The sequence below is a fragment of the Chiloscyllium punctatum genome, chromosome 37, assembly GCF_047496795.1.
Source record: "Chiloscyllium punctatum isolate Juve2018m chromosome 37, sChiPun1.3, whole genome shotgun sequence".
Classification (NCBI taxonomy): domain Eukaryota; kingdom Metazoa; phylum Chordata; class Chondrichthyes; order Orectolobiformes; family Hemiscylliidae; genus Chiloscyllium; species Chiloscyllium punctatum.
In genome coordinates this window covers 61,223,180-61,235,923 of record NC_092775.1, presented here as the reverse complement: position 1 = coordinate 61,235,923, position 12,744 = coordinate 61,223,180, and the positions used below count along the sequence as shown (strand labels likewise).

The window sequence follows — 12,744 nt, the reverse complement described above, 5'->3', positions numbered from 1 at the left end:
CCTTTACTCCTCTATTAACTGTCGCTCTTCTCATTGTCATTCAGTTGTCCAGAGTGCTTGAAGTTTGATTGTTAATCCTTTCCAAACACTCTGTCCTATTTTTGTCTGTGCTGAATATTTTAATAACCTCTCCTGAGTTCTGTACTCTTACCTCATCCTTTAATTCAGGTTTTCTAATTTCTCCTACAATTGAACCTTCTTGCCCGCCCCCGCATTTAGTGGAAAGCCCTGACCCACAGCCCTGGTTACAGGGTTCACTAGGACTCTGGTCCCAGCAGGGTTCAGCTGAAGACTGTCCCATTGGAACAGGTCCCTCCTTCCCCTGTACTGGTGCCAATGTCCAATGAATTCAAACCCATTTCTCCCACACCAATCTTTGAGCCACACATTTCCCTGCTTAAATCTTATTGACCCTGTGCCAATTAGCTCCTGGCTCAGGTAGTAATCCAGAGATTATTACCTTTTTGGTTCCGCTTTTTTAGACCCCAGCTCTTCATACTCCCTTCGTAGAATCTCTGCCCTAGTTTTATCTATGTCATTGGAACCTACATGGACCACAACCACTGGATCTTTACCCGTCCACTCCTATTTCCTCTGCAATCCAGACAGGATATCCCAAACCAAAGCACCAGGCAGGCAACACAATCTTCGGGATTCTCTGTCCTGGTCATAGAGAGTAGGGTCTATGCCTCTAACTATGCTATCCCCAATTACAACATTTCTATTCTCTTCCCATTTGAATGGCTCCTTGTACCAACTCAGCTCATCCTCCCTGCAGTCCCCATTCCCATCCGCACAGGGAGCAATACTCTTGAAACCTGTTGGGCAAGGACAGGGGCTGAGGCTCCTGCTACTCTCCCTCCTGGATCCCTCTACCTGCCTCACTCACAGCCACAGCCCTGCTGTTCCTGACCATTGACTGAATTGGAGTTAGTTAGTCTAAGGGGTGTGACTATCTCCTGAAACACAGCATCAAGGTAACTCTTCCACCCCCCCCCTCCCTCCCCATCCCCGCCACCCACCAACAATGTGTCGTTATGTTTGAAGCTCAGACTCCAGTTCATCAACTCTGAACTCAAGTTCTTCCAGCAACCAACATTTATGACAGACATGGTCACTGGGAACCAGAATGGGGTCCACCAGCTCCCACATCATGCAGCGATAACACATCACCTGACCCTCCAGCCTGGTTTTTCTTAATTAGTTTTGATTGTTTAAAATTTTTTTTAATGTTTTTGTATCTCTGCTTATGCATGTTGTAAGCAATAAATAAGTTGTAAGCAATAAATTAACAAGATTCAATGTAACACAAACACAAATTTAGCAGACTCCTTATTAGCTCGTCAAATCACAGCCCTCCTGTGATGTCACTTTTCAGTTTCCCCCTCAGAATCAGAATTTCTTACCTTCACAGACTGCACTATACTCGTTCCTGCTCAACTCTGGTCCTGAAGTGCAGGCCCCAAATCCACAAGTTTTTGTAGTCCCTTCCCATTCCAGACTGCTCTGTGCTCACTCCCACTCAGTTCCCACCCCTTCTGTTCTTCAGCCTGAAATCTCCAGCATAGTGGATAGAGGGGAGCCAGTAGATGTGTTGTATTTGGATTCCCAGAGGTATTCTACAACATAGCCCACAAAAAGCAAAGTCAAAAGATAAGAGTCCCACAGTGCCTGAGATAGTATAGTCATATAGATGGGGTGGCACATTGGCTCAGTGGTTAGCATTGCTGCCTCACAGCACCAGCATCCCAGGTTCATTTCCAGCCTCAGGCAACTGACTGTGTGGAGTTTGCACATTCTCCCCGTGTCTGCGTGGGTTTCCTCCGGGTGCTCTGGTTTCCTCCCACAGTCCAAAGATGTGCAGGTGCAGGTGAATTGGTCATGCTAAATTGCCCATGGTGTTAGGTGCATTAGTCAGACGGAAATGGGTCTGGGTGGGTTACTCTTCGGAGGGTCGGTGTGGTCTTGTTGGGCCGAAGGGCCTGTTTCCACACTGTAGGGAATCTAATCTAATGTAATCTAATCAAATAGAGAATTAGCTCATGGCCAGGAAACAGTGAGTGGGGGATAAGGCGTTCTTTTTCACTTTGGTGACCTGTAACTCGTACGGTTCCAAATGTTCATTGCTGGGACCACAACAATATTATATTATATTATATTATAGCAGTATACATTAATGACTTGGAGGAAAGATGGGAATGAACTGCATCCATATTTGCAGATGACAAAAGTAGGTGAGAGAAATACAGATTACAGAGAGATACTGATAGGTGAAGTAAATGGAAAATGTGAAGATGTTCAATTTTGAAAGGAGAATAAAAGTGTTATTTAAATGGAGAAAAACTGCAGAAAAATGCAGCACAATTGTACTTGTGCACAAAATACAGAAAGCTAGCACACAGGTGCAGCAGGTAATCAGGAAAGCGACTGGAATGTTCACCCTTATTTCAAGGGGGTTGGAATATAAGAGTAGGGAAGCTTTACTGAAAATGTACAAGGTACTGGTGAGATCATATCAGGAGTACTGTGAGCAGAGTTGGTTCCCTGATTTAGGAAAATAAGCCATTTTACTGGTGGTGGTTCATTGAACATTCACTAAGGTGATCCCTAATCTGAAGAGATTGATATATTGAACAAAGGCTAAGTAAGTAAGTTGGGCCTCTATTCACTGGAATTTAGAAGAATGAAAGGTGATGTCATTGAAACACATTCAATTCTTAAGGGGCTTGACAGAGTAAATACTGAGTGGATGCTTCCCCTCATGGGAGTCTTGGATCAGAGGGCATAGACTCAGAGTAAAGAGGCACCAATTTAAGACTGAGATGAGGAAAAATTTCTTCTCTCGGAGGGTTAGGAGTGCTGGGAATTCCTTGCCACAGAGAGCTGTGATACAGAGTCCTTGCGTATATTTAAGGCTGAGATAAATTTTCAATCAGTAGGGTAACCAAAGGTTATGGGGAATGTTGGTTCTGTCATGATCTGATTGAATGGTGGAGCAAGCTCAAGGGGCTGAATGCCTACTCCTGTTCCAATTTCTTATGGTGTTCCCTCTTCCTTTGTGCTTAAGTAATCACACAAAATATGAGGGGAATGAATAATGTTCATAACATTAAAGAAACCGGAACAATGCTGTTCTGTGGTGTATAACTAATTTAAATTGTGCCCAAATGAACAGTTCTCCTATTTGTATTTTAATAGCTGTCAGTAACAGATTTATATTAGCATTAATAACAAGGGTAATCTAACAGTCAGAACTAATTAGCAATTAATTATCATTACCATTTAACAGCAGTTTAAGAAATAATCTCTTGTGCTATCAAGTGTTGAATTGCATGAAGTCTTGCCTTACTCATCTTGGGATCAGGTTATTTAATGGTAAGTGCATTGAGACACAATTAACAAAATAACCAACAAGAAATTCCCAAAACAATTATATTTATACTTGATGGATTTTTACTAAGGATAAATGTCCTTTATTTGTGCCAAGAGAGTACTGCATCAGTGGTCAGAACTGTGGGATAAAATTTAATTGCATTTGGATTGTCTCATGTATGCCAAAACTGAAAGAATCGATGCAACACAACAGGATTTTATTTTGTCATTCTATTCTTTTCCTTTGCCACATTGCACACAGTGAGTTTTTCTTCCAGTGATTCATGGCTGTGGTCATTGACTGACTTCTAAATATCTTCGCCAAGTGCCAGCTCTTCATATGAGAGCCAAAAGTACGTAGTTCAGTGGGCTTCTAAATAAGAGTCTTTTTTTTTCTTTCCAATAAAAGTCAGGCAGGCTGAAAGAACAGCGATGGAAATATTACCCTGGTGTCTGTTTTTCACCCTGGCCTCTCATGGGTCAGGTGCGGTGAAGCAAACAGTAGATCTCCCAAATATCGCCCTTGTTGAAGCCAACGATTACAGGAATCACAAAAGCTCAATTAAAAGTTATTTTCCAATGTGAGGAAATAATAGTTGTTCATATGCTAATATGGTCAAGAATTTGAATACCACTCTGCTGGATAATTTCAGTAACAGAATATTTATTAAGGTAAATTTAGATTTAAATTAAAATGTTGCGACAGTAATTATAGTAGAGGTTTGGTCACAATTCTGAAAATGGGAAAAGACTAGGGCATAGATGACAGACTTAATTAGAACAGTTACATGGCATCGTGACAGTTGAAGTTTGGAAGTAAATGTATTTGCCTTCAATCAAACTCTCTGTCAGAGAATCAGTGTAGTGTGTTCAGTCAGTCAGCTGTGTATACGTAATATACAGTAACATCAATAAACACAGAACTCAAATTTTGTGTATAAAGCTGTGGTATTGTAACTTGTCAGCTGTAACTTCAAGACATCTGTCTCTACATGAACACATGTAATGCAGGCCAACACATCGGAAACCCACAAAGTTCATTATAGTGACAGCAAGGAGGACTTAAAAGCTGCTGCTAAATGCTCGTTATTGGCAGCAAGTAGATATACCAAAGGTTGAACAATGAAAGGTGACAGCAACATGGCAGTTACAAACAAGTATTTTTCCCAACAGTCATCCATCAATCTGAATAAAAAGTGCTGAAACACAATATTCTAGCTCACTTTCAAAATGTAAGGGTTTGAGAGGCACAGACAACATCAATTTAAAGAGAAAAGGATCAGCAAGTTAAAAATGTTAAAGACCGTCCCTGATCTAAGAAAGCAATCCAGGAATAAAATACAGCTCAAAACAATAGGAAATCACATTTTCAATGTTAAAGAGGGCTTGCCTGTGTCCAGGCATCAGTCTATTCCAGCATTTTAAAATGGCATGAAAATTTAAAAAAAACAAATTTTAAAAGCCACATGCGACATCATCACTGCTGCTTTTTGGTGTAATTGCCACCTATAGACACAAGCCTCCAAGTTTTAAAGAGGCATCACGGTGGCTCAGTGGTTAGCACTGCTGCATCGTAGCACCAGGGACCTTGGTTCGATCCCACCCTTGGGTGACTGTCTGTGGAGTTTGCACATTCTCCCCGCATCTGCGTGGGTTTCCTCCCAAAGTCCAAATAAGTGCAAGTTAATTAAATTGGCTGTGCTAAATTGACCATAGTGTCTGGGGATGTGCAGACTAGGTGGGTTAGCCATGTAAGGTTACAGGGATAGATTAGTGGGATGCTCTTCGGTAGGTCGGTGAGGAGCAGATGAGCCAAATGGCCTGGTTCTACACTGTAGGGATTCTATGAACAACTGATAATAATACAAAAAGAGAATAAAAGCCAAAACAAATAAAAAAAACAGAAGAGCTATAATGTAATACAGATTCTTATATTGGCAATATTTACAGAGCGTAAAGCTACACAAGAAAGATGCAAATTGATTATCAGAATTGACATGCTCCCTGAACTGCAGTTATTTAAAGAAAGTATCACTTATTACTTAATGGATTGGAAGATTATAAACAAGGATCAACAGGCAAACTTCTTCTCATTTTGGGCACTGAAGAATAAAACCTTCCAATATTTCTGATGATCATCACAAAGGTCTTGAGAATTTTTTTCAGATTTTAGAATAACAACTTAAAGTCCAAGTCAGTTTCAGACTGGAGTTCATATTTATACTGACAACAGCCAACAAAATCAATCAATTAATTCATTGGCAGATATTAAGGCAAATGTCCAGAATGTGATTTTACAGAAGTTAACTTAGCTGAAAGATTTGCGAAACTGGCCTCTGCCTTTAACCTACCATATACTTTTGAAAAGCCATATGGTTGGCTGCCATTGGTTGGACTGAAGGGTCTGTTTTCATGCTATATGATTCTATGACTATGACTCTATAAACCCAATTGACCAGGAGAAGGATGCAAGTTTGAAAACATTGGAGTAGACCGGCATCATCTGCAAGTGCTCGAGTGTGGAACAACTACTGCAGCCCTCAACAGGTTCAGTAGAATATCAACATCTTGCATGAAATATGTTTTTTTTTCAATGAGATGGTGTTCAGCATCTCATAATGTATGCAAACTATGTTCATAGGAACTCAAAGTTCAACACAATACTCCACAGAGGCATATGAAGGTACAATGCAAAAGAAGCTTCCAAAATTCTGTCTATGACACACAAGCAGGTCAACAAACTCCAAAAGGCAACTACAATGGTACAGCTTACAGATCCCAGTCTGTATAGAACTTGAGATGCCACTTGGATGCTGTCAAAAAACAACCTAAATTGTTTGCCTCATTTCAAGTGATATATCCCACAAGGAACAGACAATATGCTTTATGACAAAATTGACACTGGTGTGAATGGATGCATCCATTATACATCTGACAAAGGTGTGCTCAGGAAACAGGCACATTGTGATTTGATTGACAAAGGTGAGCTAACTGCTCAAAAAAGGGTCTAATATTCCATACATTGACGTTATCCAACTTAAATGTCAATCTGCCTCCACAGTATTGACATTTGAAACTTTTTACGTCATTAAAACAAATTAACAGTCTGCCCATATGCACGGATCTGTGGATTTTTATGATCCACGATGTAACAAACCCATGCGTTGCAAACTGAACATTCTAGACTGCAACATTGATCGAATGCACTTTGGTCTCAGCTGATCAGGGCAGATTCACCAAGCTACACCATATGGTGACCAACTGCAACAGCTCAAAACAATCATCAGTGAACACATCTAATGGTCTGTGAGCTGATGTCTTCATTCTGTTCATTCAAAGATGACCTAGATCTCTCTAGGAAAACAATCTTCAAAGAAAAACAAGTCATAATTCTCCAAGCTCGACATAAAGACAATCTAGACCATATAGGTCACATGGGCACTGAAAAACCCAAGAGATTGACACACAAATCCATAGATTGGTCCCACATTGATAAAGACATGCTCAACTTATCATTGTGTGAAAAAAATTTCAATTTCACTAACTTCAATAATCAACAGAGTAACTCCTCCTTCTGAGCCTCCTCTAGTGAAAGTTTGTAACTGATACTTCGCTTGTTCAACATAACATTTTGACATGTGACTATCAGATTCCCTTTGGTTTGTCAAATCAAAGATACCACTCCTGCAATCATTGACACATTGATTGGCATCTTCATTATGTTCAATGTTTCTCAGCAATGGGCGTTCCACAACAGTCCACAGTACACTAGTGAGATATGCAGGAGATGGGATGTTCTATTATCTCTTCTCTTCATTGCCCTTAGTCAAGTGATTCCACAGAACTGTTCCTGCCATAAAATCACGAATCATTAAATGTAAAGCACCTGCCAAGATCTGCAGATAGCCAGGTTAATTTTATGCTCCACTCCTTCGGTACCAGGTAAGTCTCACCACCAGCTCTCACGTTTAGGAGATGGACCCACACAGTTCTTCCCTCCCACAGACTCACAGCTTAACTGTATTTGCATGAAACACTGTTGGAAAGAAGAGGAAAAGGGCAGAAGAATATAATCAATGAGCATGAAAACAGTTTTCCCAACCTGGTCCAGGATATTAGATATTGGATTCCTTACAGTGTGGAAACAGGCCCTTCAGCCCAACCAGTCCACACCGACCCTCCGAAGAGTAACCCACCCAGACCCATTTCCCTCTGCACCTTATACTATGGGCAATTTAGCTTAGCCAATTCACCCGACCTGCACAGCTTTGGACTAATGCATAAGTTTGAGAGTTTTGCACAAATGCATGAAACAATACTTTGTCGCCGTATAGTCATATGGTGTTGTTATGAGCAATGGTCAAGTCCTGCAAAGTAATAGAAACATATCTCATCAGCAACCCCTCAAATGGTAAGATGACACAGATATTGACGATTTCATGCCAGACAACAACCACACATCTGCAACAAATCTTTCTACAATGGTAGAGAGTGCATGGCAGGCTAAAGCTACAATACTGAGTCATGTTTTCTGTGCAAGAACTAGATCTGGCCTTGTATGACCATCAAGGTGTCATCTGAATGTAAAACTGCTACACAGCTATATGCATCTTTGTACTTTATAGGAAAGTTTTAAAATTTTTTTCCGAGATAAAAGGGGGAATGTTGCACTATGGCATAGATTCCAGACCAGGCTGTCCTGTAATTTTATGAAAGTTACAATGCATCGCAACATGTGACATTCTGGTATAAAGCTACCTGCCTTACTTGCTGCCAATCTGTATGTAATGGAGTCAGTGTAATGTGTTCAGTCAGTCAGTTGCAACATAGAGGGACACCAGTAATCACAGAATCCAAGTTGTCTCTGTGAATCAGAGAAATTATAGCCATGTCGGCAGTTAGTGTGGTTAACACTTCAAGGCATCAATCTCAGCATGCACCTGACTCTGTGGGGAATGAAATGTGGAGTCCTACTTCTAAAAAACATACCCACAAATGCGATGAGAAATTGCACATAAGATTGCTCTGGCTAGGTTATGAGTTCGCCTTTAAAAGTGTTTGCACAATAACAAAAGAAACATCTTTATTTATTGATACATTAATGATCATAACATTTATGATCTTTAGTAAATGTAATAGAACTTTAGAATTGAACATAAAGTTTCCTTAAGAGTGGAGATGCCCTGGAGGTTTTATTATTAAGCTAAAAACTTGATTGTCATAGCAAATAACCCCTTCTCTTATTTCCATGGGATATGGGATATGCCTGACATTTTTTTGCCCATTTCCAATTGTCTTTGAACAGAGGGCATTTCAGAGGGCAGTTAAAAGTCAACTGCATTGCCATCGATCTGGAATCTCATAGGCCAGGCTGAAATGTTAGATTTCTTTCCCTAAAAGGAAAATAGTGAACCAGATTCATTTTTACAATTATTGATTGTAGTTTTGTGGTCAACAGAATTGAGACTAACTTTATATTCCAGATTTGTTTTAACACTTGACTTTGAATTCCAACAGCTGCCATATTACCTTTTGAACTTGTGTCAGAGTTGTACAACCCAGAAATAGACCCTTTGGTTCAACTCATCCGTGCCAAACAGCTATCCTAAACTAATCTCATCCAGCATTTGGTTCATATACCCATCTAGATGCCTCTTAAAGGTTGTAATTGTACCAGCCTCTACCACTTCCCTTAGTAGCTCATTCCACACACACATCACTCTCTGCATTAGGTTCCTTTTAAATCTTTCCCCTCTCACCTTCCCGTATTGGGCTCCCCTACACTCCAATAAAAATCCCTAGTTACTCCCCCTACCCATGCTCCTCATAATTTTGTAAACCTCTATAAGGTCACCCCTCAGCCTCCGACGCTCCAGAGAAAAAAAGCCCCAGCCTATTCAAGCCTCCCACTGTCGTTCAAACCCTTCAACCTGTGTTGTCTTTGTAAATCTGTTCTGCACCGTTTCAAGTTTAAGAACATCTATCCTATAGTAGGAAGACCAGAACTGAACACAGTATTCTAAAGGTGGCCTAACTAATGTCCTGTACAGTTGCAACATGATAACCATTAGCCTGTAGCTCTAGATTACAAATCCAATTAATTTGCCATCATCTCTTCCTCTTCTCTGCCACCTTAAAAACAATTTCCCCTAGAAGTTGAAATGTGACTCATATCTACCAATGGAGCTATATTTGTGAACTGGATTGAAACTGACATTTTTTTTAAAAATGTTAATCTTAATGATCAATTTCTTACAAAATTAAGTGCATTTAAATGTGCATGAAGTTTTAGAACTATTACCAGTGCTCCAAAGAATTTGAGCTCAATTTGAAGGGTCTGATTCAGCAGTTGCAAAGGGACATAACTGGTCATCGTTGTGCTTTTAGTCTGGGTTGGTGGTTAGTTTTTGCACAAGGTTAGCATCAGGTGAAATCAATTTTTCACCAGTAAAGATTTAGAAACTCAGTTTTGCCTTGACTCAAGTGCTTGTGACTCAGCTCAGTACTGTTTATGAATGGTGTGCAGACAATGTTTTCCCAATGTGTTCTTGAAATCATTAACGATATCAATCTGTAAACAATTGTAATTGTGATCCAAGATGATTTCATGTTCTAGCTGTGACAACTGTAAACTTCAAAATAATGGACCTCTGTGTCGAAAATAAGACCCTAATACACTAAATAAAGAGCTTTTATTCCATCAGCATTCCCTCAGTACCATGTTATTAGATTTGATTCTCTGCTCAAGTTTTTGAGAAGGAATGAATCTATAAGTTTGTGACTCAGCATGAGAGAGTGGTACTGCTGAACCACAGTTGACACGATACGTACATAAATAATACTGTTATGATCCCTGTAGAGATTATGAATTTGACAAAAAATAAATTTGAACATTCAGTTAATATCTTAAAAGGACAAACCAAGAAGATTTTATACTTTATGACCTTTCCTGTAATACTGGACTAAAAGCATTATTGACTAAATGTTATTTTTGGACGCAAGTTACTTTTAAAACACAAAAGGTTTTATTTTCCCCATTTTTACTTGTGGCACACCAAACTCCCACCCACCACCTTGAACATTTAGTCCCTCCATCACCAACATACAGTGACAGCAACGTGTGCCGTCTACAGGACGCAACAAATCACCCCTGACACCATCTTCTAGATACATCATTCTAGTTGGCAGAGGGCAGCTGATACATGGCAACACCACCTGCAATGTCCCCTGTCAGCCAAACATCAACTGCTTTGCCAATGCTTCATTGTGATTCAGTCAAAGTCCTAGAATTCCCTGCTTAACACCATTGTGTGTGTTTTTAACACTCCTACTCTCATGTGAACTGTAGATGCGCCCACCATTACCTCCTCAAGGGCAATTAGGGACTGGAAATAAATGCAGATCTAGACAATGACACCCAGGTCCCGTGAAAGAGATTTTTGAAATGATACTCCTGAACTGATAGGTGCAGTTGGGCACTTAATTAGCACTTAAGACAACTTTATAGTGCAAGAAGATGAGGAAACAAGTCATAATCTCAGTGCACAAACCATCGAGTTACAGGCAGAAACTCAGGAGTTTGAAAATGTTTCATTTCAGTAAAACAGGTTGATGCTCCATGTCGTTAAAATGCTGAAAAGTCAGCATAATAGTCGAGTTTACATAGTGAGATATTGTAAGATAAAATTGCCTTAGTCCCAGAGGATGATTATGCTGCTCTCAGAGAGAGAGAGAGAGAGAGAGAGAGAGATATGACTTGTGGTGGTTTAATTAAAGGTTGACAGGGAGAGTCCTTCATGTTGATCTCAGCCAGTGCAAGAATTGAACCTGTGCTATTTGTATCACTCTGCATCACAAACTAGCCATCATAAAACTTCGAACAGTCTCAAAGAAATTTCATTTGAAATGCAATGTCTATTATTGTACATTGTGGAAGTAGTGAGTGGATAATTAAAAATTCAACTATGAATTCAAAATTATTTCATTCATTGCAAATAGAATGTTCTTCAAAGCTAAACAATGAGATTGCAACTTTTTTCCTGTTATGCAATCATGCAAGGCAGGTTTGTTGGGTAAATTGTGCCAAATCTCAGTCTTTTTAGGGAGTATGTAAGTGGAATCTTCACTGATAAATTTCAGGTCAAGAGGTTATTTAAGTGGTGTGCCTTCTCTTGAGGAGATTACCTCAGCTAGTAGGAATAACAGATAAGCTGCTTGGACACCAACCATTCAAAGTATTGCAGTCTGTTTCTGAAATTGTTAGAAATAAATAACTTGGGAAATTGTGGCAAAAAAAATCACAAATACTTACAGATCACAGTAAACTGGAAAAAAAAGGGCAAAGAAGCTAGACTCTGAGAATACAAACCATTTGGGAATTGCAAATACAGAGAGAAGAAACTAGATGCAGACAAGGCACAACAGCTATTCTCTCTCTTTAATGAAACAAGATTAAAGCAGGTGGGATAAATAAGATCTCTCTCTCTCTCAGCTGCAAGGAACTAAAGTGAAGTGCTAATTAACCAATTTGGTCACAACTGACAGCACAAAAACTGGCCATAATTCAAGATTGATTCGTTTTTCTATTTCATGCCTAATTGTTCTGCCCAGAATCTCAGGAGTAACTGTCTTAATGTTCCCTTGATGCAAGTGTCTAATTAATGTCAGAGAACTGAATTTAACTGAACTGGGCTTTTGTTTCTGTCACACAAACAATCCTTGAAGGCAAATGGGGGAGTTGTTTTAACCCCCTCTTCCCCCGAATGGGTAAAGTGGAATGCTATAATGTTAAAACACTCAAACCTGAACCTGTTTCAACTTGCATCCATCCTTTCAATAAAAATGGATGGGGCCAGGTAACCAACATGCTCCCAGGTTGTTCATTTAATCAGTTTAATGACACCTCCACTGTTTCACCTCGAGTTGAAACTGAGGGCTAATTTTCTGGTCTTTTGAAAATCAGGAAGCTGAAAGGAAGTGAGGGCTAGATCAGGCTCTGTGTTGCTCTCCACCACTGCTGGTGGATCCAGGAGGGTTTTTGTTTTATTCATTTATGGGATGAGGACACCATAGCATTTCTTGCCTGCATTACCCAGAGGGCAGTTGAATGTCAACCACATTGCTGTATGTCTGGAGTCACGTGTTGGCCAGACCAGGTAAGGGTGGCAGATTCCTTCCCTCAAGGACTTTAGTGAACCAGATGAGTTTTTCTGAGAATCAACAATCGATTCATAGTCATTATTGGACTCTTAATTTCCGATCTTATTGACTTCAAATCCCACCGTCTCCCATGGCGGGATTCAAACCTGGGTCCCAAAACTTTACCTGGGTCTCCGGATTAACAGTCCATTGATAATGCCACTTGGCTGTCAC

The 12,744-nt window shown here is 40.0% G+C and overlaps 1 protein-coding gene across 1 annotated transcript in view; it reads left to right on the top strand.

The window, feature by feature from the left end:
• The window catches only part of LOC140463157 (cadherin-22-like), an 852,306-nt gene that overhangs the window by 592,590 nt on the left and 246,972 nt on the right, over positions 1 to 12,744 (top strand). The gene's annotated exons all lie outside the window — the stretch shown is intronic.